A 24,567-nucleotide genomic window follows, 5' to 3' on the forward strand; every position below is an offset into this window, starting at 1 on the left:
GCCTGTGGTACTTCCGTGCAGCGTTAAGGAAGTAGTAGATGCTACCTCGCTCATAGAAAAAAGAAAAGATAAGAGTAGTGGTTCATACAAAGTTTAGTAGACGTTTGTCAGTGACAAGTCTACTCCATTGACCATTTCTCTGTCTTCAATTCACGGCACCCAGCCACATCTACTCACCTCAGCACCTACAGCAGTGCAAGGAGTTCACATTTGTCGTGGCTCACAACCGTAACCGTACGATTTGTCGGTTGTTTTCTTTGCAAATTCGTGCGTGTTGAGCAACAATTTCAAAGAAGGTAGTAAGGCACAGGAAAGAAACTTTTGTTGATTACATTGCTTGACAAAAAACTTGATGAGGTTATGCCACACTCTTATGAGGTCGCACGCAATCTATTAACGTCTATGTCTATGTCTATTAACGTCTAAATCTATGGCAGCTTGTTGATGGAAGTACCAATATTATAGTGGATCGAAGAGCAGCATTACATTACACAGACCTGCAAGTGCTAAAGGCGGGAAATTTCCTGAAGCTCTCGCAAAAATCTTCCTGCGAGAGGAACGAGAGGAACACGCATGCTCTCAGAAAAAAAAAAAAAAGGAACAATTTTACTCCTTTTGGCGACTAAATGCAATGTCACAAAAAAATAGTCCTTTTAAGGAGTAAATGCACGGGACTAAAGGAAGAGTGGGGACTGCATTTCACGCTGCGTTCCAACAGTCTCAGGTACATGATTCATGTGCATGAATAAAAATACTTCGAATTAAACCATGATATGTCGAGTGATATCTTGCGACACGCATAGGGCACAATTTCGCAAGAAAACAACGCGAACTATTCCTCCCTCTGTGTGGTTGAAAAATTGCTAAGTTAGCTAAGTTATATAGCCTTATTCCGTGAAATTCGCGACGAGCACATATTTACGTAGATTGTTGCATATACCGGAGACCATTTGCGAAGCTTAGTGACTATATTGCAGTCCTGGCGGGAGTAGATTTTGGTGTTATGGAACTAAAATGGGGAGTAACTGGCGAATCTAGGGGACTAGAAGCTGCAATTACTGCCTGTTCTCCACTTGGATTGGGTTGAAAAGAAAAATAATGCGAACACGGTGGTTGCAACGCTAGCAGTTGACCGCTCTACGACCCCTATATAGGAGATGAAGTTAATCATGAAGCGACAGGGGAAAAAATGGAATGAAAAAGAACAACAGTTGAATATTGATCTTAAATGTATTCGGATTGTATAACGCAATATTTGCTCATAAATATATATATAAAAAAGACTTAATTGCGATATCGAACTTTCGCGTTTCCGTTCCATTCCTTGAACGTGCCTTCGGAACTAAAAGTAATCGATTCCCTGAATCAATTTATACGCATCTTTCCACGGCGTTTCTGCTTTTTTGCTTTTCCTATCGCTAAGCCATTTTCTTTGCGGATGATTGATTGATGGCATATTGCCCGGTTACTCACACACGCGAAATGTGGACGTGCAAAGCCGAACGCGCACACGTGAAATGTCGCACATGATTTGTATTTTCCTGTACATGTGATCTATGAATATTTCCGTGCGAAATAGTCGTTGCCTGAAAATAATAATGGCGGCAAAAAAAAAAAAAAACTAACTAACATCCGTTCTGATATCGCGCGATGTCCAACATCAACAACAATCAAATGGGTGACGACGATGACACCGTTGTTCCATCGCTGCGGAGCAGTTCCCTATACTGAGCTATATATGAGCCCCCCCCCCCCCCCTGCCCCCAGTAGCGAAAATAAAATTCATTCAGACGAACGTACACCTCCTGCAAAATATGCCTCATAAGTTACAAGACACAATATCACTCAGACCCCCCCCCCATCTGCATGCATTAAGGAGGGGGGAGGGAGGCTCCCTCAGCCTGAGCAGCCTGAGGTCAAACGGGGTAGCCACCCCCCTTGTCCCCACCTTCCAACACCCCTGGCAGGCTGCGAAACTATTCACTTAGTTGCTGTATACAACATCGCTTCCAGTTCGCCCACCGCCAGTCCCATCACCCGACGTATAGCTTATTACTTCATCAAACGAGGACCTTTACTTGAATCACATATCACCAGATGCTGCGCGGAAAAGGTCGATTCCACCGTAATATACGAGAAAACAGGCATCGTTCTGAAGTGTACTGCGTGCGCTATATACACTGGACGGACAGCTTTCGTCACGGAGATTTCATCGGTCATGTCTGGCAATTAAGGATAAACTTTCTTCTAGAACGTTCTACGAACCGTGCAGCTTCCATAATAAAATGTTTTCATGGGAAATTATCCAGACGTCGCGCAGTGAAAGGTTGGGTTCACCGTAATGCAGCCTGTGGTCCTTTCTGCTTCGGAGTGCAAATTTTGGTTAGATATTTCATCGCCGGGTCTTTGCACATCCGTTGTAATATTCGTGTTACGTCTTTGATGAAGCTTAACTATTTTGGGGTATATCACTTTGCTGATAAAAGAGAGAGAGAGAGAGAGAGAGAGAGAAGAAAAATAGCGTGTACGGTCATCGTTCTTCAGAAATATGGTGTGATTCAAAAGAGCATACGACAGCCTACTTAAACGTAACTATGGGATGACAAACATTTACTCATGGAAACGGATTAATATTGTCTAGTGCACGCATATGCTTGTATGTCTTGGGAGATGATGGTAAAATGGCACTGTCATTCGTTACCACGTATAAAAATGCCGGCGTAAAGAGGTTCGGTTTGTAAGAAATGCGACTATATATAGACTATAGAAGACTATACTTTATCATGCGTAAGTCGGTAAAAGAGCTATATGGAAACTACAGACTTCTTAACACGACCAAGCTGTAATGTATAACGCAATCAGCTATACTGTTCACCACTATCACCACATGCAAGGTCTGCAACGGGGCAGCGGATAGCGTCAACAGGGTGTTTTAGTGGATCGCCTATGAGCAAACGGTTCGCGAACGGTTCCTCCATTATACCCAACCGGAGGAATCCGTTCTGAGTCACTGCCCCTTCTCATTGGCAATCCCATTCACTAAAACTCTCCTAATGTCAAGCAACAATCCCGCTTCATCGTGAACTGTGTTTCTAGACATTCGTCCGTGCTGTATGAGAAGCGATCTGAGTTGATTGACCTCCATTAAAACCGTAACCCGAAACAGACTGGCTGTGCCTAACTCCAACAGTAGAAGCGCTACACATGAAAGTGTTGTATAGTATACGGCGTACGTGAGGTAACGGGATGTACGCTAGTGCGCTTGCATCGAATGTGGCTTTGCGTTTAGCGCGAGCGCAGAGTGAGCGCACTATATCCTTGCGCACGCAAGTCGATCGCGTGCTATAACAGGTAAAACTCTCTATTGTGAGATCTACAGGGCTGTACCCGTTACCGAAATATGGTATTGGTATCGCGATATCGATATCCGTTACTTCAGTAAAAAGTAGCGAAATACCGACCCAAGCAGCACAACAACTTGGCCCAATATTGGCGATATTGGGCCAATATTGGACCGGCATTGCGAATATTGGGCCAATATTGGACCAAGATGTTGTGCTGCTTGGGGATATCGATACTTCGCTTTCAATGTAACGGAGTACCGCTACCGTTAGTAGAAAAAAAGTAACGCGATACATACTGAAAATAATGAAGTTGCACGAAATCTACAACATAGAAATCTCGCCTACGTGAGCAGTCAATTTGTGTAACGGCAAATTGGGAGAAGACAAGTTTGCAACGAAAAAGCGGAACATTCGTCAAACAGCATAGACACTTTGGTTGACTTTTAGCAATATAGCTTATGCAAAAAGTTTTTGTCATTCCGCGCTAGGCGGATCAGTCACAATGAATAAAAGTAAGAAATCGTGTAAGAACGGTTGGGGGCACTGCAAAAGTATCGGTATCTGTAACGACACGGGAATCGCGTTAAATTTGTAACGGAAGTACTTTTCCGATACCGAATTTTATAATCAATATCGCGATCCACACTTCGATATCGAAAAAAGTATCGGTTTCAGTAACTGTGTTACGTACAACACTGGAAACCTGTCGTATATAGTCGCGGCGATCCCCCTCCAACTCTCTTGTTCTGCAAATTTTATCGACACGTGTTTTCACAGGTATTCCAGATGCACCCAATTTTATGTTTTCGCATTGCACTACGTTATCATATTGTAAAGATATAGCAGTACCCTGTAATGCTGTTATACGGGTACTAGTTTCGTCGTGTGACACTAACTGAGCAATAACTACCGACTAACGGTACCTGTGAAGTAGGGCAGTTCAATTAGTAGTCCATTAACCGAGTCGTACGATAAGGGTCACTTGTTCTGTTTTTCTCCTCCAGTTCTTGGACGTTATATACTCCGATAGGCTGTTCTCCTATAAGCCCCAAAATGGACTCGCAAACCAATACGTCGAAGTATAGTTGGTGGTGGTGGTAGCGTTTCGCGTAGTTAATGACTACTGCGACGTCTACTGCACAAATAATGCACTCCTAAGGTACAACAGCAACTAATACACGTAGTGACGATGAAAGAGGAAATTTGTCTCACTAGATTATGATGATGATGATGATGATGGTAGGGGAAAATATATGGAGATGTGAGCCCGCTCACCGCGGGAAAAGCTACTCCAGATCTAGTATAGAGGATAAAGAAAACTCACTAGAATATGCAGCTGACCACGTAGCTTTGCTGCAACGCAGCGTGGGTTTATCATATCGTTTGATGGTTTCCAAGACTTTAGCAAGCGCATACAACAACACCGCCCGACGATATGTGAACACGAATAGTTCTTTCTGGAGTATATCGATTCGTATCAGATTGGGAATTAGATTTGCAGTTCGTGGACCTAAAGTATAATTATATGATTGTTTTGTTGTGGGTAAATTCAATAAATGCCGTGGAATGCCCAACAGTAATAAGTTGGGCAGATAATCTTGGGTCAACCGTACGAACATGACCGATTCCCCAGCTTTGGCCCCAGTTTAAGTGGTAGGATCTGACAGTGTAAGAAAAATGGAATTTCCTTACTTTGCCTGTCAAAATAAATCGATCGCCCCCTCCCTGGAAAGGAGAGTTGAAGAAGCGCGGTCACAATATATTGAAATTCCTGCACATCTTAGATGTGGAAGTCACTTGTACCCGTGACAGACGGGCACCCTAAAGGACTTTCGAAAGGACACCTATCCGAACGGCGCCTGCGTCCAGTGACCCACGGCATCGGAGAACGGATTCTTTTTCTGTACCTGATGATGATGATGATGATGATGATGATGATGATGGATAGAAGAAGATTCGGAAGAAGATTCGGTATTCTACTCTGCGACTGAAAACGGGTAGCTTCGAACGCAGGGCCAGCCGATGATTTTGCATCTCACGAATATGCGAAACTAAAACGTGTTAGTTTTCTTTTTTATTACTATTTTTTATGTATCGTTAAAACAGTTTCGTAAACTTATTAGAGGGGCATTCGCCCGCTGGTAGTATCCAAGGTCGTGCTGGAGATCGCGAGGTGGTGGGTTCGAACCCTACCACACGCTGTGCTGTCTGAGGTTTACCCCGGGTTTTCCGGCAGAATTTCCAGGCGAATGTCGGCGCAGTTCTCGTTGAAGTCGGCCCAGGACGCGCACTGACCCCTCTATCCTCTCTCCATCTGTCCACGTCTGACGCCCATAGCCACAGTTGCTTCGCGGCGCTAACACGGAATAAAAAAAAAAAAACGCAACGGAGTGGATGAGTAGATTGGACTAGAAGCAAAATGAAAAAAATGGAGAACTGAAAATGAAAAACACGGTCGGCCAGTATCCAGTCAGTACGAAAGCACAAAAGTCACGAGCAAGAGTCCTTGCGTGTGATTTGATTTGAAAAGAAAAAAATGGAGATGGTAGTCTCGAGCCACTCGGGACTGGCTACTCCAGGACGCGTTATTAATAAAAGAAAGGGAAACTACACTAACCTCGACGCTTTGAAACGCTTTGAAAGACTAAATGAACATCATCACCGAGCTTGTCACCAAAAGCGAAGTCTCAAGGCACTTGGTTTTAGTCCTTGCGTGTATTCCTTCATGTCCGTATGTTTTGCTAACATTTATCTTAACCAACCGGGCCAACTTCAGGTGCTGAATTCAATCAATCAATCAATCAATTTATTGTACTCCCACATGTCCCATACGGGCGTTACATGGGAGGAATGGGTTACAGGAAGTGAAGCGAAAATAATACATAGAAAAAAGGCAGTAAAACAGCAACAGAATTCTGCACTGGTCCTTCTGTACGGGAGCCAGACGCAAAAACACGTCGTCTCATTTTTCCGCAGATTTTTTTTTAAATGTAGATTCCAGATTGGCTTTTGAATTTTTTTAAAATTCTGATTCCGTGTTAGCTCCGCGAAGCAACAGTGGCTATATGAGCAGCGTTATGTGGACAGATGGAGAAAGGACACAGCAGAACGAGGGAACTTTTCGCATTTTATAACGACTTGTAAACAAGGCGTACATTGGAAGACCGTCGAACGCAAATTGTGACAAACTGTTCAGATAAATAAACGAACGCCACCAAATGCCGTCGTCCAGCCCAGTGATGAATTGGCGACGGCGTGACAAATTGCCGACAACTGTCTATCGCCAACTTTTGTTATTATATACGCTCGATACATACTAGCATATAGCGCACGCCTGTAGCGCCACGAGTGTGAGTTACGTGCGCGCTCAACTGCGCGACGACATGTGTTTCGTGTAGCGGAGGTGACGACAGTGGAGTCAGCCGAAACACATGTTCCGATTGACAGGGTACGAGCTAGCTTCGGTAACAAGGTATACCGCGGGGGGAGGGGATAAGCCACAGCTGCTTTGGCTAATCACCAACGTCTGTGCTACAGTGCGGCAGATGGGTTTTTAATTTACCAGCTCCATTACAAAGATTGCTGACGCTCAGACGCTCAGACACCTGCGTTCGTGTAGGTTGGCGGGTAATTCTCGTGCGTAGGTCAGTCGTCGACTCCTAATTGGCTATTTCTTTTTTTTTCTTTTTTTGCGGTTTGAGCAGTGTAGTGACGGTAATGATCACATGTCTCCTTTTTTTTTACAAGTGAATCAATCAATAAATCTCCTTTTTTTTTGCTGCTTGCGTCTTACGAACCGTCGGACGGGGATCTCCCTCTTACACCGAGATGTTGAGGGAAAATTTATTATGAACGTAATATGCAAGCTGTACTCAACACACACCAATTCGATGCCAACACTAAGGGTCTATATACGGCACCCAAAAACACATGCAGGCACTATACGCACTGTGCAACTATAGAACTACTATATAACTATGCACACTATATACATCTAAAATTCATTAGTCGTATAGTCTGTAGGCCATATGTCCAAACGTGAAAGTATAAAGAGAAATAAGATCCTGGCGGCGATATGTCATCGAAACTTCCACTTCTTTATTTTTTGTGGCATTGTTAATTTAGTATGCAATATACAAGTTTATCTTAGGACTGTTTGGTTTCCTGTGCGTGACGTTATAGGTCAGTAGTGTCACTTTTCAGGGAGGTGAATGTATATATGACTGTTAAATTCCACCTCACGGAATGAAAGGTGCCGTTACCTTGGCAGCAATACAGAAGTAACTGGATTCATCGCTTGCGTCATTCGCGATTTATCGGATCGATAGGAGAAAAAAAAGAAAAAGAAAAACGCACTTTACGCTTTCCCTCTTCTGTCGTTCTCAAGAAGCACGTGGAGCAGCCTCTTATTGTTCTCCTCGAAATTTCTCCCCCTATAGGGCAAATCCGCATGTATCGAAATGTCACAGCCTCTATAGTACGAGGAACACAAATTTTATTTTCAAAAGCGGGAAATGAATTGGGCCCGAAACGTCTTTTCGTTCGTTTCTTTAAACTCACCTTCCCTCTTACCTCTTCTCTCTCTCTCTCTCTCTTTTAACCACTTATTATACTTTAGATAGAGCACGGAACAGGGAATGCCTATGACGATGACTTCCAACGATGACATGTGTAGGGCTGCCGTTTTGTTCCCTCATGCGTGCCATGCAAATCTTCGTCCGTCGCCACATCTTTCTCTTTTTTGTCTGTGCAGGAACAATGACCAGGCGATGAAACCCTCGCGTGTCCAACGTCATCGTCTCGCGACCACGTGGCTTTTCCTTCCTTTTTTTCTTTTTTGTTGACCAAAAGACACATAGGCTGTCAGACCGTTTCATTTTTCTTTACGTCTTCTTAGCAGCCAAGTGCTAAAATTCGTGTACGAACCTGACTCACTATAAGTCGCTCCACCGACAGATTAACAGTCGCGACAAAACCTACTTGGAATCTGTGAGATGTGGCAGTTACAATAATTGCGCGCATTCTGAGATTGCATTTTGAGCAAAAAATGGGAACGAAAAAATAAAGGCCAGAGTCACTGATATGAGCGGCACAAATGTACGATGAGGGATTTGTAAGAAAAAATAACAGTAATAACTGTTGCTACGACTACTATTACCTCCGCTCATAACATGCTAATAGCTACTACACAATACGAACAACTCCACATTTTTCTTTCTTCTCAAATCTAATCTAGTTCTGTTGTCTCAGGAGCAAAGTGGCAGATACATCTCTCGTAGTCTCGCGACACTTTTTTTAAACATATCCTCTCTCGTAACATCTGCAAAAAAGGGAGAGGTTCATATGGCAGCCTCTGGCTTGATGCTGAATATAGCTTTCCCCAATGACCCCTATATATCCACGTGCAACAGCGCGCAATCCTCGATAATTGGGCGCGCACACAAATCACATTAATTTTTGCTATAGATCATATTAACTGTAATTTAACATTCTGCTATTTAATTACAATCAGACGCTTTCGAGCAAGAGGTCATTTATATTGTTCTTTACTGTCACGAGAGTGGCAGGCTAATAACCATTTTCTGAGGGTGACTCCGGTCACATGGCAAATTGAATGTCATTCGCACTGAATGACATTCGTTCACTGCCATACGCGGTGATATCAAGTGGTATTTCATGAAACTGGCAGTGAATGACTTTGGGGAGATCATTCACTTTTCCCTGTCCCATCAACTGCGTCTGCGTACACTCGGTGTCAGAGAGGCAGCAAAAAATAAATAAATAAATAAAAATAATAATAATAAAATTAAATAAATAATAATAATAATAATAATAAAAATCAATAAAAGAAACAAACTCCAACGGGAAGTTTTAACGTGTTTTCGGAAAACGTTCAAGCTTCACGGTAACGTTTCCGAAAACATGATAAGCCAATCGCCTTTGGAGTGGCGACGTCACTTTGCTGATATCTGATTGGGTGACAGCGAAAGAGAGTCCGAATCGGAAGGTCGCTTACGATTCTCTAAAAAAAACTCCCTGATGGGGAGTTACCAGCTCCGGTGGCGCAGCGGTAACGCGTGCGCTTGGAGACTGGGAGGTCCGCGGTTCGAATCCGCGGGCCGGCTGTGCCGTCTGGGGTTTTTCTTGGGTTTCCCTCAGATGTGTAATAGGCGTATGCCGGCACAGTTCCCCTGAAGTCGGCCCATGGACGCAGCTATCCTCCCCCCGAGCGGATTCCGCTCGGTCTTCCACTTCACCCTTTCCTCTCCTCCTTTCCACCACCTTTCCCTTCCCGAGAAACATGCCGCCTAATCAGGCAGGCAGACCTCTCGGGTTCCTCCCAACGACACTCCTCCTCCTCCTGATGGGGAGTTTTAGGGAACCGTGAGCGGCGTCAGTCAATCGGCTATCAGCGTAGCAATAGGTGATTGGCTGATAGCGATACGAAAAAGGAATCTGAGGGTGCTCACGGTTTCCTAAAGCTCCTTATTGTCCGATAAGCCTTTCTGTGTTTCTTTATTTCTGAAATTAGGGAGAGTTTTAGGAAATCGGGTACGCGCCCTCCGATTCCGACTCCGTATCGCTGTCAGCCAATCAGATATCAGCAACATGATGTCACCCACTCCAAAGGAATCAGACAATTGGCTTATCATGCCTCGGATACGTTATCGTGAAACTTTTACGTTTTCCTGAAACTCCTTATTGAAGAACGGAATCTTTACGCAATAATAATAATAAAAAAAAATTCCCAGCCAACTTGTTCAGAAACAAGCTGATTCGCGCCATGCCTACACATCATACTGCCGTACTAACCGCCATCTTGCCTGCCCATTGGGATTCGCTTATGTACTTCTCTGCGGTTGTGCCTTCCACGATCGTCAAATCGAAGCAAATAGTTCAGTTGGTTTAATTGTGCCAACGCCGTCCATAAGTACTTTTTAGTGTAGTAGACAAGTAGACAATAAATTTATAAGAAATGCTGATATTCTTATTCATAAAAAAAAAAGCACGGTCAAACTATTTCACGGATCGTCATCGTCGAATAACATTTCCTTGCCGTATAGCTCCATCTTGCTCGAACACATGACGGTCAACGTGAATGTCATTCATTGGGAATGACATTCACTTTGCCGTGTGACAGTGACGCGCTATGGGCGATCCTTACCGTACGGCACTCTCGAAAGCGTTTATCTGCGCGAGGACGCTGTTTCTTTTTAAAGAAGTAAGGAAGATAAACACACGGGGAGGGAGGCGTATCGGAGTGGGACATATCCTGTTCGCCGTGGCAATCCGTGCTCACGCTCCGCTTGCGATTCGTTGTGTTGAAAATAATCAGGACTATATAGATTCGAGGACAACGAAGGGGGAGGCGTTTTCTACTTTTCGGATTCTCCCCGTGTTATGTTCCTGTATATCTTACAATATAGACCCCAGATAGAGTTAATTTGATTTTTGAAATCTTTCGGTGTGCATCCACGCTGTGTACTTTCATGCCAGAAGTATAGCCTCGCGATATTCTAGCTGGTACGTTAGCGAAAGTTCGTGTTCAAGTGCATGAAGCTCGAACATTTAAAGGCTTCTCGAAAAGCTTTTCTTCGGCATCGAGGTTTTCATCGACTATTATAGAGCGAGTTGAATTACACATTTCTGCTCACTCAAAAGTCAAAACGTCTCTCGAAACTCTGTGCGCGCCATCCAAGGGCAATGGAGTGCGACCAAAACCTCTCCCCTATCCCCTCGATGGCCGGCAGTACCAACATCACCTATGTGCAGAACACCTCCTCTCTCTCCTTCGCACGTAGACATATAAGGTCAAGATGTCGACCAATCGTCACACACAATTTCAAACAGAGGCTTGCTGTGGCTACCAGTAGCTTCCCATGCGACTCATGGCGGCCCGTCTCCATGTACATACGGCTGCCGAAATCACGGTCGTGATTGGCGGACGCTTAATTGTTACGTCACGCCGTTTAAGCGATCAGGCCTTGTTTGTAGGTGGTGTTGGCAGAACCTCGTGATCGTGACATTGAATATGACGTCAAAAATTTAGCCAATCGCGACCTGGAGTGCCAATGGGTCGTCGTCTGCCGAGGTCTGTCGCCTGTCGGTTTTCATATTTCTGCTGCGCTATATATAGTCGAAAAATATAAAACATTTCTGACACTGTGAGTATTAAGAGGTCTATCTTTTACTTGAGGAAGTGCTTTTAGTCGACGTGACAACGCCCCCGAGCTGCTGTGACGAACTACAGAGAAGCAGAGCCGTCGCGAGGCGAGTTTGCGCCCACGAAAGGGCAAATCTGGAGCTCACCCCCCCCCCCCCCCCCTATTGCCGTCAGAGACCCTGTAAACACTGCCGAGATCGTAAATTGAAATTCTCTTCATTCCCACTTTATACTGTCCAACCAACCTGCCAGGGCCTGCCGTTGGGTGCCGCCTCTGGCGAGGGCGCCCGGGGCGGCCGCCCCTCTCGCACTACGGCTCTGCAGAGGAGTATAGAATACTGAATCGTCACTTCATTCTAGGACGATGTACGACAACAATGCACTTAACTTTTACTCCATCATCCAAGCGGTTCGGAAACAAACGTACGCAGAGACTTCCGATTCATTGCATTGTTACGTCGTCCGTGCGCTGTGTACGACGCAGTCGTCATTTTGTTTACCTCGCTTGGGACTTTCTCGTCGGCCAAGCATGTGTACCGGTGTGTGTGTGGCCGTTCCCCGTGTGTGTACCTCGTACTGTCGCCTAACCAAGGTCGGCCGGGCTTCAAACGGGCAACATACTTGAACTGCGCTCCTGTGCAGTAGATTAGATAATAATTAGACACGTCCGTTGTCCCTCCATTGTCTCTGACACATTTTGTTGTCGCAACGTGTGGAAAAAAAAGATCCCTTTCCTTCCTCCTCCTTCTCTTTTTTAAGGTGCCCTCCCGCGTTATCTTGTACGTTTGTACTTGCGCGATATCGGAGATTCTTCTAGATGTGGAACGGCAGCCATACTATGTCCTGTGCTTTCTCCCTCATTAGGTTTTTCACTTGCTAGCCTGCCTATACGAACCAAGCAAAAAAGGAGGCAATTCTGAGGATTGCACGCTGTAATGACGTCACACGGCACAAGCGCGGATACCGTCCTGTACGATTAGTAAATCGGAAAGGTGCCCATGATAACGGTTACGAAAAAAAGATAAGCCAACTGCCTGATTCCGTTGAAGTGGCTGACGTCACGCTGCTGACCTCCGATTTGACAGCATCCTTTTTCGTGTGTCGTCGTGTGAGTGCTAGCACTTCTTTCGGTTGCTGTCCGAGCTTGTATCTTCCCGAATCGGAACTCATGTGAAACACTCGTCAAATCGAGTCCATGAAAAGATATCGCTCGGGTATCGAACTTTACGCTTTGTTCCGATACGCCACCTGTACTTACCGATCCATGTGTTTCTGCCCGCGTGAAGAATTAAAAGCAGGCGCTTCAACTCTCGCTCGAAAGAAAGAGCAAAAATAAATAGGAAAACTACGTATTTCCCCACCTTGTGAAAACTGTTACGCCCCGATTGAATTTCACTGGGACAATGATAAACTGAGAAGTTCTGCGCAGTGCTTATGCTTACGACTAGCTCCGCCCCTGAAACCGAAAGACAACAGACAGAAACTGCGAAATGTCTAGAGAATACTTCCGATCCTTAGGTGCATACTCGTGTAATCACACGAACGACATTCCCCGTAATACTTCAGCGGAAGATGCGCAAAACGTCATGGCTTTCTGCCGCCACGTGAGCACGAGCGCTGAACGTCATGTCTCTTCGTGGTCTTCTAGCCATGGGGGACATCCTGCGGCCCAGCCGCAAGACATTCGGTAGCAGACGACAAGGTCGACGGTGTCGTCTGCAATGTGCTCATTACGTCACTTCAGATATACCGGCGCCTTGTGAATGCTCAACGTAAGACCCGGCTGCTCTTCCGCCCCGCGAGCATCCTTTTGCCCTTTCTTCCACTAGAATATTCCGTCGGAATGTCTGTGGTGTAAATACACGGTACACCTTTTGTGCTGTGTATTATATAGACGTTAACGCAGCATGTATACATACACCCGTAGTGGAATCTTTTCTACACCGTTTCGCTTCTGTTCTCTCTATAGCGGGTTCCAGAAGGCAGGATGTGCAGACCCTATACTCCGGCGGGTGCGTTCGCTTGTAGTAGAAGAAGCAATGTACGGTTCGCACAACTGCAAAGTGTCAACGTGTAGGTAACGCACAGCTTGCGGCTGCTGTGAGCGAAGCACCTGTTGTTTTGCTGTGTCCGCGCTGGAAATACACGCTATTGGAGGTTCCACGGTACCGCTTGTAGGTTAAATAACACCACGTGAGTTTCTTTGCTGGAACAGAGTGCGTTTATCTCTGAGAATGGCCGCTCAACTCGGAGCCCGCTGACATTGATGGATAACTTTGCTGTTGATCGGGACATAACGGCTTATTCCACCTTTTTCAGATTCATGTGGTATGCCAACGGCCAAATGTGCTCTGCAGACACTGCGGTACTATAGCTGCGTACTCTTTCTTTCCCTTCCTATACTGCAAGCCTGTAGGTACTCTGTAAATGGGAGATGGAGATAGGAAAAAAAAGAGTTCAGGAGGACGAAATGTGTTCGTAACCGTTAGAAACAGGGTGTCCCCTGCCTTTACCGTCTAAAAATAGCTGAATAACAGATCTCAGAATGTTCAGATCTCACATCTTCATATTTTTCTCTCAATCTTTTCATCTCAATTTTCATCTCTATTTTTCATCTCAATCAGTCAATCGGTTTCTCAGTAAGCGACAACGCGCAGTCTGCAACGATTTTTCTGTAACACCACTCGGTTGCAGCAAACCACAGCATCACGTCAATTACTTGCTTATTACTGCGCTTAAATCGATACATGCTGGTGTCCTGAGTGCTTTTCGAAACAGAAGGCAGAATTTTCGTCTGCTCCGATGATGTCGTCCGCAAAAGAGATCACCCATTCAAAGGAGAGGGGACAGTTACAGTGTAGTCGTATTATTTTATTCATAACGTGTCCTTTTCGTAACTATACTCTCGCGCATAGTTCGTAGACACTCGTGTATAACTGAGGGAAAGTAAGCGTTATCGTTTAGGAAATGTCGTGAAGAAATTGAATGTCGATGGAGCTCTTTACAACCCGCGTAAAATAGATTGCGCTGTGCTCTTTTACTGACATATGGTTTGTTGAAATGCAATTTTGTTAGGGTCACCTTGTGAGTGATGTTTCCGAGGCTTCATGTTGTAAGGACTTGTGGAACTCACCTCGTACACACTCGTATATTGTGAGCTACCAGAATTAAGGTATACATACAAATAAAAATGGGTAGGCCTCCAGTCCACATTTGTGCCGTCTATATACACGCGAGTGTCTAAGAAATCTACAGTATATAGTACCATTGACGCTCGCTAATTCACAAACATAACCAGCACATTTTTGCGAAGTATGAGATACAGATGCAAGCAAAATTTCCTTCTAGCTGGACATAACGAAAGTAATAGAAGTATCGGATTATCTTGCCGGTGTAAATGGAACGGTTCTACTGGTAACGCACGTAGTTGTGTCTTAGACGAAACCATCGGCCGTCCATGACATACACGAGCATTATTAGAAACATTGATGAAAATCACCGTACCAGCTCGCGTGGCGTAGAGGTTATAATGGTCACCTTCCACGCAGAGGCGGGGGGAGTGACGCGGGTTCGAGTCCCGGCACCGGTCGTTGCTCTCTCTGAGGTTTTTCCCTGGATTTTCCGGCAGACCTCCCAGACGAATGTCGGCGCACTTCCCCTCGAAGTCGGCCCAGGACGCATACTAACCCCTCTATCCCCTACTCTTTCCTGCTGTCCTGTTCTCCGTCTGTCCACATCTATACGTCGCTCATAGCCATAGCTGCTTCGCGGCGCTGACACGGAATATAGAAAAACACCCATCAATGTGACAGATAAAATCTCTCGCAGACAAACATTATCTAATGTGACAAATCTTGCTGTGGTTAAAGTGACCAAGGGATCATAATATCTGCAAAAGAGCATCGCATGCAGTTCCTGATTGACATGATTGATTGATTGATTGAAAAAAAACAAAAGCGTGGAGACGTTAGTCCCGAAACACTCGGGACCGGCTACTCCAGAGACGATTTTAAACAGATGCGCGCGCCACCAAGCGCGCGGCGCAAAGCAGCATGGAACCTTTGAGGCACACTGCTCCATCGTCTCCTTCGCTTATGGTTTATCACGGCTGACGCTGCTGCTGCGCGCACCGAGAATGTTGTTGTTCTTCTTCTACCTCCGCCTCTGGCCGTCTCGTAGTGCGCTAAGGTGCGCTAAGTTCCGATGATCCCTTGCGTGCCACAGGTGGCGGTAAAGGGTGGCCACAGGTAAAGGGAAAGGTGGCCCCCGACGCGAGCAAACTCGGCTCATCTCATAGAGTCAACAATACAAACTCGATAAAAAAAAAAGAAAATTGAACGCCACAGAGTACTATGTACTGTTGTAGGATTTCACGTCAATGGACCTCATTGACATGAAATCCTACAATAGTACATTACCTAATTGTGTCTGCTTCTGCATAAACCCGTGGATGGACAGCATTGTTAAGTTGTCGGTCCTCCTTGAAATCGGAAAATGCGCAACGTTGCATAGCATAGCAACGCCACGTGACGATAGCGCGTTGATATATGCGCAGCGTAACATAGGATGAACCTCTAATACGCACTAGGGCTCTTTCGCGAGATCGGACACTGATGCTGATTAGAGATATATACTTTCTATTCTATAGGACAGGATGGACACAGCATCTATGGCACGTTGGTGGTACATCACGGGTCGTGCTAAAGACCTGGAGGTGCCGGTGCATTGTTAAAACAGCACTTCGCCACATAACACAGCTCGGAACCAACAGTCATTCAAAATGATATCGTTTTGTCTCCTGGTTTGTTGGGAATGGGATGTATCTACTTATTTTCAACGAATCAGGACAGAGGACAGTCGGTACGCTGATTCTCTATAGTATAGTGTTCACGCGGTGAGGTTCTGTTTTAACACTGCAGGTTCGAATCGTACAAACGGCTGTGCTGTTCGAGATTTCACCCGCAGGCTTTTTGTGCTGTTTAAGCTTTTCACTCGGACTTTTCAGGCGGACGTTCGCACAGTTTCCCCCGAAGTCGGACCACGAGGCGCATTAACTCCTCCAGCTTTTTGCTATGCTTTGAACACCTGCACATGTCTCTAAGCAGTTGCTTCGTGCTGCACGTAACTTTTATCGGTTGGAGCGGTGTCCAGGTAATGAGTTGTCCTCCTGACCGTGACTGGAAATGAAGTCAAAATATTGCACCGCCTATACTACGTAACTTTTATCGGTTGCAGCAGTGTCCAAGTAATTAGCTGTCCTCCTGGCGGGACTGGAAATGAAGCCAAAATATAGCGCCACCTACTCCGAGCTTTTTTATTTTTATTTTCTAACGAACTCGATAATTTTTCGGTCCAGAAACCTCTCTAATAGCCTCCTGTCGCTGTCCACTGCCATATAGTTACATGCTCTGCCGAATTTCGCTCGTGAAGTTGATAATCCGATTGCCGCGTGTATCCGTTGATTTCCGTTCCCGTCCACCGTCAAGACGGGTGATTACACTGACAATAAAGTGTAACAGTGCACGTGCCCTGTGTCGTTTCCGGTTCCGCCTTGTCACTGAAATTGCATCACTCGGTGATGATGGCGAGCGTTCGAGATTTTCGCGTTCAAGACGGCTTCTTTTCGCGCGAGGTTCTCTTCAGAAAGTGTTTCCTGTCAAATATCATCCGTAAAATAAATTTGTACTCTGTGGGTCACTATAGCGAAGATATTGTGTATATAGCCTACCCACCCTTGTCGGCGCTGACCAGAACATTATCCTGGAGCAGCCGCATGATCATTACTGCATAGGGCAGACAGACTTTGCAAATATGCAAGACCGCTCTAGTGTAGGTATAGAACGAGTCCGACGTCACTCGTAATCATATAGTCGGCAAGCATGCGTTGGACGCCGAATTATCATCGCCATCTTGTATACTGGGAGGCCAGCAGGGCGGTAGAATAGCTGGCGTTTGGTTCTTGATGTAGGAAAACCGAGAGGCACGGACAAAAAAGGGGACAACACAGCACACACCCCTTTTTTTTTTTTTTGTCCGTGCCTCTCGGTTTTCCTGCATCATGATGAAGGACCGCTTGCCTGCGCCCTACCTCTATACTCTCGTTTGATTCTTACGTCATTAGGGCGGATAGTTTGAAAAATTTAGAAGTTCTGTCAAACTGACTACTCCACAGTAGCAATAACTCTCCAACTCTGTGTCGGACCAACGAGGTCCCACGCGAAAGATATATTTCACCTCTGAGGGTGTGAAACGTATGTTGCGCTGCATCCAGCGTCGTTCAGTTCGTAGTCAGTGGTCGAATTCCGCAGAGCCGACGTCGCTGCTGCGCAGAATTGACCGCGGACCTGTCTTACCGAATCCCTCCGCGGATGTCCCGGCCGCTCGAAGCTTTGATTCACAGACTCAGACTCAATGTCCCGTTGACCAACGCATTTCTGTTCAAGGTATGCGCCCATCCTTCGTCGTTGTGTTCAACGTGTGGTGTGCGCGAAGGTTCGGAACATATTCTTCTCGAATGTGCGCGGTTTCCTCCGAAGTTCTGTAGGCACAGTTTTGGCAAGCTATTTCTGCCTCATGCATGACTTCTGATCCTCGTAAATATTTACGTTTTTGCAGAACAGTGAGTGTGTATAGTGTCCATCAAGTAGCTGTGTGCATCAATGTGACGTCATTTCCGGTGTGCAGGCGCCGTGCCGCCTGAATGCGCACGGCATTGCATGATTGGCTGTTTGTCGTCGCACGGGAACTCTGGAAAGATTCCGTCACTCTGTGGGGACGGATCCCCCGCTGGCAATTGGCACCTTGCTTGCATGGCAGTCCAAGTATATGCACGTTGCAGCGTCGGGCCCTACTTCTAACGCGAGAGAACGTAAAGAAGAAGAAGAAAAAAAAAAAAAAACTGCCACGAACTGAGACCTGTATATCACACTTCTTCACTTGTATAGTGTGTGTGTGTGTGTGTGCGTGCGTACGTGGCTGCAAAGTGCTCTCTAGCCTATTTGTCGTCTCCGCTTCTTGTTGTAGTAGGCCTCGGAAGTTATATGCGCTCCGCTCACTAAAAGAAATAATAACACAGGCCGTCTTGCAGGTGAACCATTCCCGTCATTTTCTAATGAACGTGAAAAGAGAAAATTATGCGTTAAATATTGCCTTAATACGCTTTACCGCATATAATAGGGAATAATCCGCAGGCATACTCTTGCGTGATCCTGCCTACTTTGAGGTAAACAACAACAAATACACTTTGAGGTAAAAATATGTGGGTAAACATGAGGGTGTAGCATCTTGCAGTGGTAACGGGACGGGATAGGTCCTTGTCTCGCTTGCACGAACGTTGAGAAAATTCCTCAGTGCTGTCCTCAGTAGTCTTGCTCGTGCTCTAGCAGCGAGCAGCACTGAGAACAGGAGCGTTCGGCCGAAACATTAATAAAGCTTCTGAGGACGGCATTCTTCAGCGTTCGGGCATGCCAGCTATGTTGGCACACCTGAAGCATTGGTCGTATAGGTTGTCCTCTTGTGCTCTTTTGCCATGGCTCTGAACTATAGCAGTGGAACGCACAGCTCTCTTTCTCTCTCTCTCTCTCTCTTTTCGTCTAGTTTTAGGCTACGATCAGGCACATACAAGCATGCAACATTGTCAGTAAAGTGCGATGGGACGTAGCCCAACCATACGCAGCCTTCCGTGCGATGCTGCGTGCGTGTGCAGATTACGGAAGGACTAAGTCCCGCATAATATTATCCTTGTACATATTGCTCCTCTAAGGATGACTGGCCTGGATGACCACTCCCACGTGTGGTGATCCCAAGACTTCCTGCTCCGTGGGATAGATTGCGTCGACCGAGCGAGCAACCTACAATTTGAGGAAAGCTGGATGTGTGATGGTGGTTAGCCCCTCTCACACCTCTCATACCGCGTGTAACGGTCACACAGCGATTTTCCGCTACTAACTTTTGGTGTCAGTAGAATTTTACTGACGAGTCCCCCTGGAGCCACGACCGTGTTGAACTTACCGCATCGGCTCCGTTCTTTTACGATCCCTAAATAGGTGGTATCGTAGACGTCAATGACGTCAGCCCTGCTTTCCATTCTTTCGGGACCTATTCGTTAGGACACGCGATCTCAAAACTGAACAACTTCATCGCAATGCAAATTGCGGTGGGGGGGGGGGGATATGTTTATTGAAAAGAGAAAGGAAGGAAAGGTTAGGCGTAGGCCGACTTGCTATTCCGGAGGGATGAACATGCCCGTTGCTTCTGGGCGCTTACGTTTTCGCGGTGAAGGCTGTGTCGTTTCTTGAGGGAGGATTAGTAGAAGATTTGTAAGAAGTATTTGCTCGGCGGCATGCCAGCGTTGACTTCTTGTTTTCCTTTTTGCTAGAAGTGGCTATTCTTGTTCTGCGAAGGAGGTCGGTGGCAGTTTGTCTTTTATGAACGCTGGCTTGAGCATGGAACGCAGAGAGACTTCGTATTCCGACATTTGAGTTACGGCAGGTGCCTTACCGATCGTCCTTCGAGGCAGGAATATTTTCTTCATGAAGTAAAGGCAGAAGCGGCAAAGGCCTCACGAGGAAGGCATTAAATTTGTCCTCGAAATTAACCGTGCTTTTCATCAGGTAGGTTACGCGTCGTGAGCATTGTTTGCGTTGGTAACCGTAAACCGTTCGAAGCTGAGATTCTGCCTCGGGAGCAACTTTCATCCTTAGAGCAAGTGATTTATCCAGACCATCCCACCCTCACCCCCCAAATGTTTGGTGACGATCCGTTGTTCTGCACCCCCGCGTATGTCGGCTAAAGCTGTTACAAACCCTCACCAGATTCTTCTTCTTCTTCTTTTTTTTTTTTTTTGTGTGCAACATCTGCCCCCCCCCCCCCCGCAAATGCCTGTAAGCAAGTCATTGTGTCACATTATGACGTTTTCTCGCACAGCGACGATAATCGAACAATTGCTGTTGGCCAGCTTGTCTACAACACATAGGGTCTCCCAAACAGAATTCTGAAACCGCGGTGTCCTCTCTTGGGACCCAAAGGGAAGAATTCTGAAGCCGCGGTGTCTTAGCTGAATCTTAGGGCCCAAAGGGAATGTGACCATAACCATTTCTGTCGTCACTCTATACTAAAGCCGTGTAGAGTGCTTCATTAGCTGCGTGGAAATATCGTGACACGTCTCGAAGACAGGCTAGCTCTGCACACAAGCCAGACTCCTCTTACGAACAGTCCGGGCGTCGGCGACCGTCCTACTTCTAGTCTGGCGTGAGAACGTAGGCCCGAGGAGGGAGGAGGCGGCGTCGAAGGCGCAATCCAGGCTTTGGACGGACGCTGATCACGATTCGCGGCCCCATGATCGCTATCGATGCTGGCAGACCGGCCAGTGGTCATTGTTGTTGTTAGCTCGTGTGTTACAGTATAAGTACACGGTTGAGCGGGAGAGTGAAGAAGCTGGAAATTGTGGGGTGGGGGGAGAGGGGGTCAGCGAAGGGCTGTGACCTCTTCGCCCCCTCTGCGCCAGTGTGATGATAACGGGTTGTTAAGGCAGTGGAGAAACTAGGAGCAGGTCAGTGAAGAAAGTGATGTGATGGCGGTGCTTTGAGGTGTGCCCTGTTCCACAGGAAGGCGTTGGTGAAGGAAAGTGTCTAATGGTTGAGTGAAGGATGAAGGTTTCGTGCAAGAACTGTAGGGCACGGTTATGAAGGTGGAAAAAATTGTTTGATTTTGGTGGAAAGGGCGAAATAAAATGGCGGAGAGCGGCGCCCATGAAGAGGGAAGCTGCTCCAGTTCTCGCAATTGGAAGAGAAAAGAAATGACAGATGAAACAGAGATTTTCTCGGCACCTCATAGATCTCATAACACTCCCTCAAAATACCTCGCAAAAAGACCGGAAAATTCCGAAAAACCAGCAACCATAGGCATCCTCTTACTGATATGAAAAGCCTGCGCATAGGTGACCCTGACAGGGACATAAAAAATCACGTTCATGCTTGTCCAACAACTTCGTGTCTGTAAGAAACCGCGGAAAAGCCTGCAAGGTTTGGATATGTTCGATTGCAGGCTACTGGGACCAGCATGTTCCTCACGTTGGAAGGTTTGCTGTTCAGTCAGGCTAAGGGGTGCCTGGAGATGCTGTCGGTGCTGCTATGGGTGAAAACTGACCAGGAGCAAATGAGCGTTGTCTTTGCTTGCTGTAGCATAGTTGAGAGTTTATTCGTCAGCGAATGTTTTTTTTCCTCTTGGGAGTCTCATTCGTTTTTTTTTGTCTAAGTGCGTGTCTAAATTTGTCTAAATGCGTAAAAGTCTAATATGGGAGCGGTTGTCGCATGTTTTGCGCGTAGCTTATAACTTATTGTTTTGTTATCACCTGCATTGCAGTCTTAGTGCGGCTACGAGCCTCCAGAACTATCTGAACGTTGTTCCTACTTATGCCTTTTTCTCTCTCTCTTTTTTTTTTTTCGCAAAGAATTCTGCATGCATCTGTGTAGACTTCGTGAAAAGCAACTTCATCAAGTACTCTTGTCATCAAGTAGGGGAACTACTTATGGAAGTGAGCCCGTTTACACAAATAAAAGAACCATCTCATCGCTTAAGCGTAACTGAGCGGTCAAAGCAACAATAAAACGAACAATGGGAATTCGTGGCAAAATCCATGAATGAACACGCAATGTCGCCGGTTTCCCCGCCCAATCGCTTACATCATCGCAACACCAACCGAACAAGCGCCGTCTCATTATGGCCACCACAATTTTGCCCACCCTCCTTCTCCATGTTTGGGAGAGGGCCACATGTAGGGGGAGAACGACGTGGTGTCAGAGGTCGCTGGAGAGGTCGCACCCCGAAGAGCAGGTGCGGACGGGTAAAGCCGATCGCGCGTGATGGCACGACGCCGGCGCGTGAGCGTGCAGTCGCCATATCCTTAAGCCTCGTTGTAGCGTGCGTTAGGCTTAGCTCTTTAGGCCTAGAAAGAGTACGGAGCGAACCGTACGTTGTGAACACAATGTGCATGTGAGAAAGCGAGATCAAAAGGAGGGCACGGCGAACAAGGTGCACGGTTTGGAACAAGGGCGGGCAAAGTGCTGGGGCAGGGCCAAAGTGGTAAACTTCCTCATAACTCTTCAGCACCGTACGTCCTTATGAATCAGTACCTGTATACAACCAGTGTTTAAGACCAGTGGATACATCCGCCGAAAGAAAGTAAAAGACAGTCGTTATCAAATGGAAAGGTTGCGAAACGATATGGACATCGATTAGAGCCTCGCGCAGTGCACCCGTGTGTCTGCTGAACTGTCCTTTTTACCGCCCTACCTTTGGAAAGGTTATCGGGGCAAAATAATTCGCTCTGGGTCGGAACAATAGCAATTTGTTTTTGTAATCTTGCCTTGGAACACATCATCGTCGTAAAAATGATGTCGCCTCTGAAAAATGATAACTCTAATGAGCGAAGTTGGCAAGTTACAGATTGAGGTTTGATTTGATTGAGCTTAGATAGCATTTTCACATTTAGACTCTCTTTCTGTGCTTGCGTTCATGAGTTTTCTACCAGATGACCGTTTGCACGTCACAGCATACGCTACGTGCCATTTACAGTCCACCTATTCAAGAACATCTCCTTTTTTTTTTTTTGCTAACCAGTCAATCAATCTATATTCAAGAATGCTGTTCGCCTTAGTAAGCCTTTGATAGCTTGAGAGAACGAAGTTTGTCGGCAAAACATTTCCTGCTATCAGCTGCAAAACGCAAGGTTAGTATCGCGACATTGGGTAATCGGTCCAAGGACATAATCGGTCTACGTATCATATGTTGTGGGTACTGTCAAGCCCACTATCTGCCCTTCTAATGCATGCAGACTTTTATGTTTAATTGCTTGTATTCATTAGAGGGCGTCATCTAGACAAACACTGCTGTCTTCCACAGCCGACACTATTTGTATAGCAGTCTTGCGCACGTATGAAATCAGTACAATCGCCATTACGAGTAATTTAATGTGAAACGCGAATAACATGTTACAGCCGTAAATGTCCGGAACGTTAGCTGTCGACAGCTTGGCATCGCTTAGCACAGACGACAGCAGGCGTAAGCTTAGCAGACGACAGCTTCGCTGACACGACGCTGCTGTCGTCTGCTACGTTTTTGGCATTATGTATTGCTACATCTTTAGTTGTAACATCTTACGCTACGTTGCTGCGTTGCGAAAATTTTGCTCTATATCCGTGTGCAACCTAAGAGCGCCACGAGATGTAGTCTGCCAACCCCACCAGGTGGTCGGCGCACTACTATACGTAATGTGATAGGGTGGTGCCGCTATTGCAGTCAATAGGAACAGTCGTATAGGGCTGGACTTAAGTTTGACTTTCTGTAATTCTAGTCGAAATGACTATAGTCATGTTCAACTCATGAAAGTCCCGCTTATCCTCTGTAACTTCTCGAATTGGAAAGTCTCTAACTTCCGTTTCCCCTATTATTGCCATCCAACCTGTCTAGAAAAAAAGTCCAAGAATGACACACTGCAAATACTGCAGGAAGCGCAGTTGGAGAGTGCAGAAAGAGTGCAGCAACATTGCACATAGAAACGATGGAACACGATCACAGTATAGGTACTACTACATCCGAAGATCTCGTTATTTCTTCGAACAGCGCCTCCGCATGTGTATATCTTTTCGTCAGAACATGTATGACGATGTAATATCTGTAGAATCCAATTTTCTGTTAGCGCGAAATTATGTACTTTTGGCTTCACTCAGATAGCAATAATTCCCGCTTCGTTTAAAAGCGATCCCGGTGAGCCCGTCTAATCACGTTCATTTTTAATCATCGAAGCAGGCTAACAGATGTATCTTGATTCAACCGGCAGCTGGAAGACTTGCACAGGTGCTTGTACGGAAGAAAGGTCAGAACAGTGAGGCAGGGATATATACTGTATACGCGAAGATCTGTTGCACGTACTCATCAGATTGCGATGACGAATGACTGCCAGCTGAATTTCGAAGACAACTTTTCAGAGAAGTCGTAATCTGTTCGTGAAAAGATCTCTTTCCTCGTGGATCCAAATACCTGGGCTCTAAAATCCTCCGT

The 24,567-nt window shown here is 46.0% G+C and overlaps 1 protein-coding gene across 1 annotated transcript in view; it reads left to right on the top strand.

The window, feature by feature from the left end:
* The window catches only part of LOC135399238 (transcription factor Sox-17-alpha-A-like), a 100,893-nt gene that overhangs the window by 582 nt on the left and 75,744 nt on the right, over nt 1-24,567 (top strand). The window lies entirely within an intron of this gene.

Source organism: Ornithodoros turicata, chromosome 6 (assembly GCF_037126465.1).
Source record: "Ornithodoros turicata isolate Travis chromosome 6, ASM3712646v1, whole genome shotgun sequence".
Taxonomy (NCBI): Eukaryota; Metazoa; Arthropoda; class Arachnida; order Ixodida; family Argasidae; genus Ornithodoros; species Ornithodoros turicata.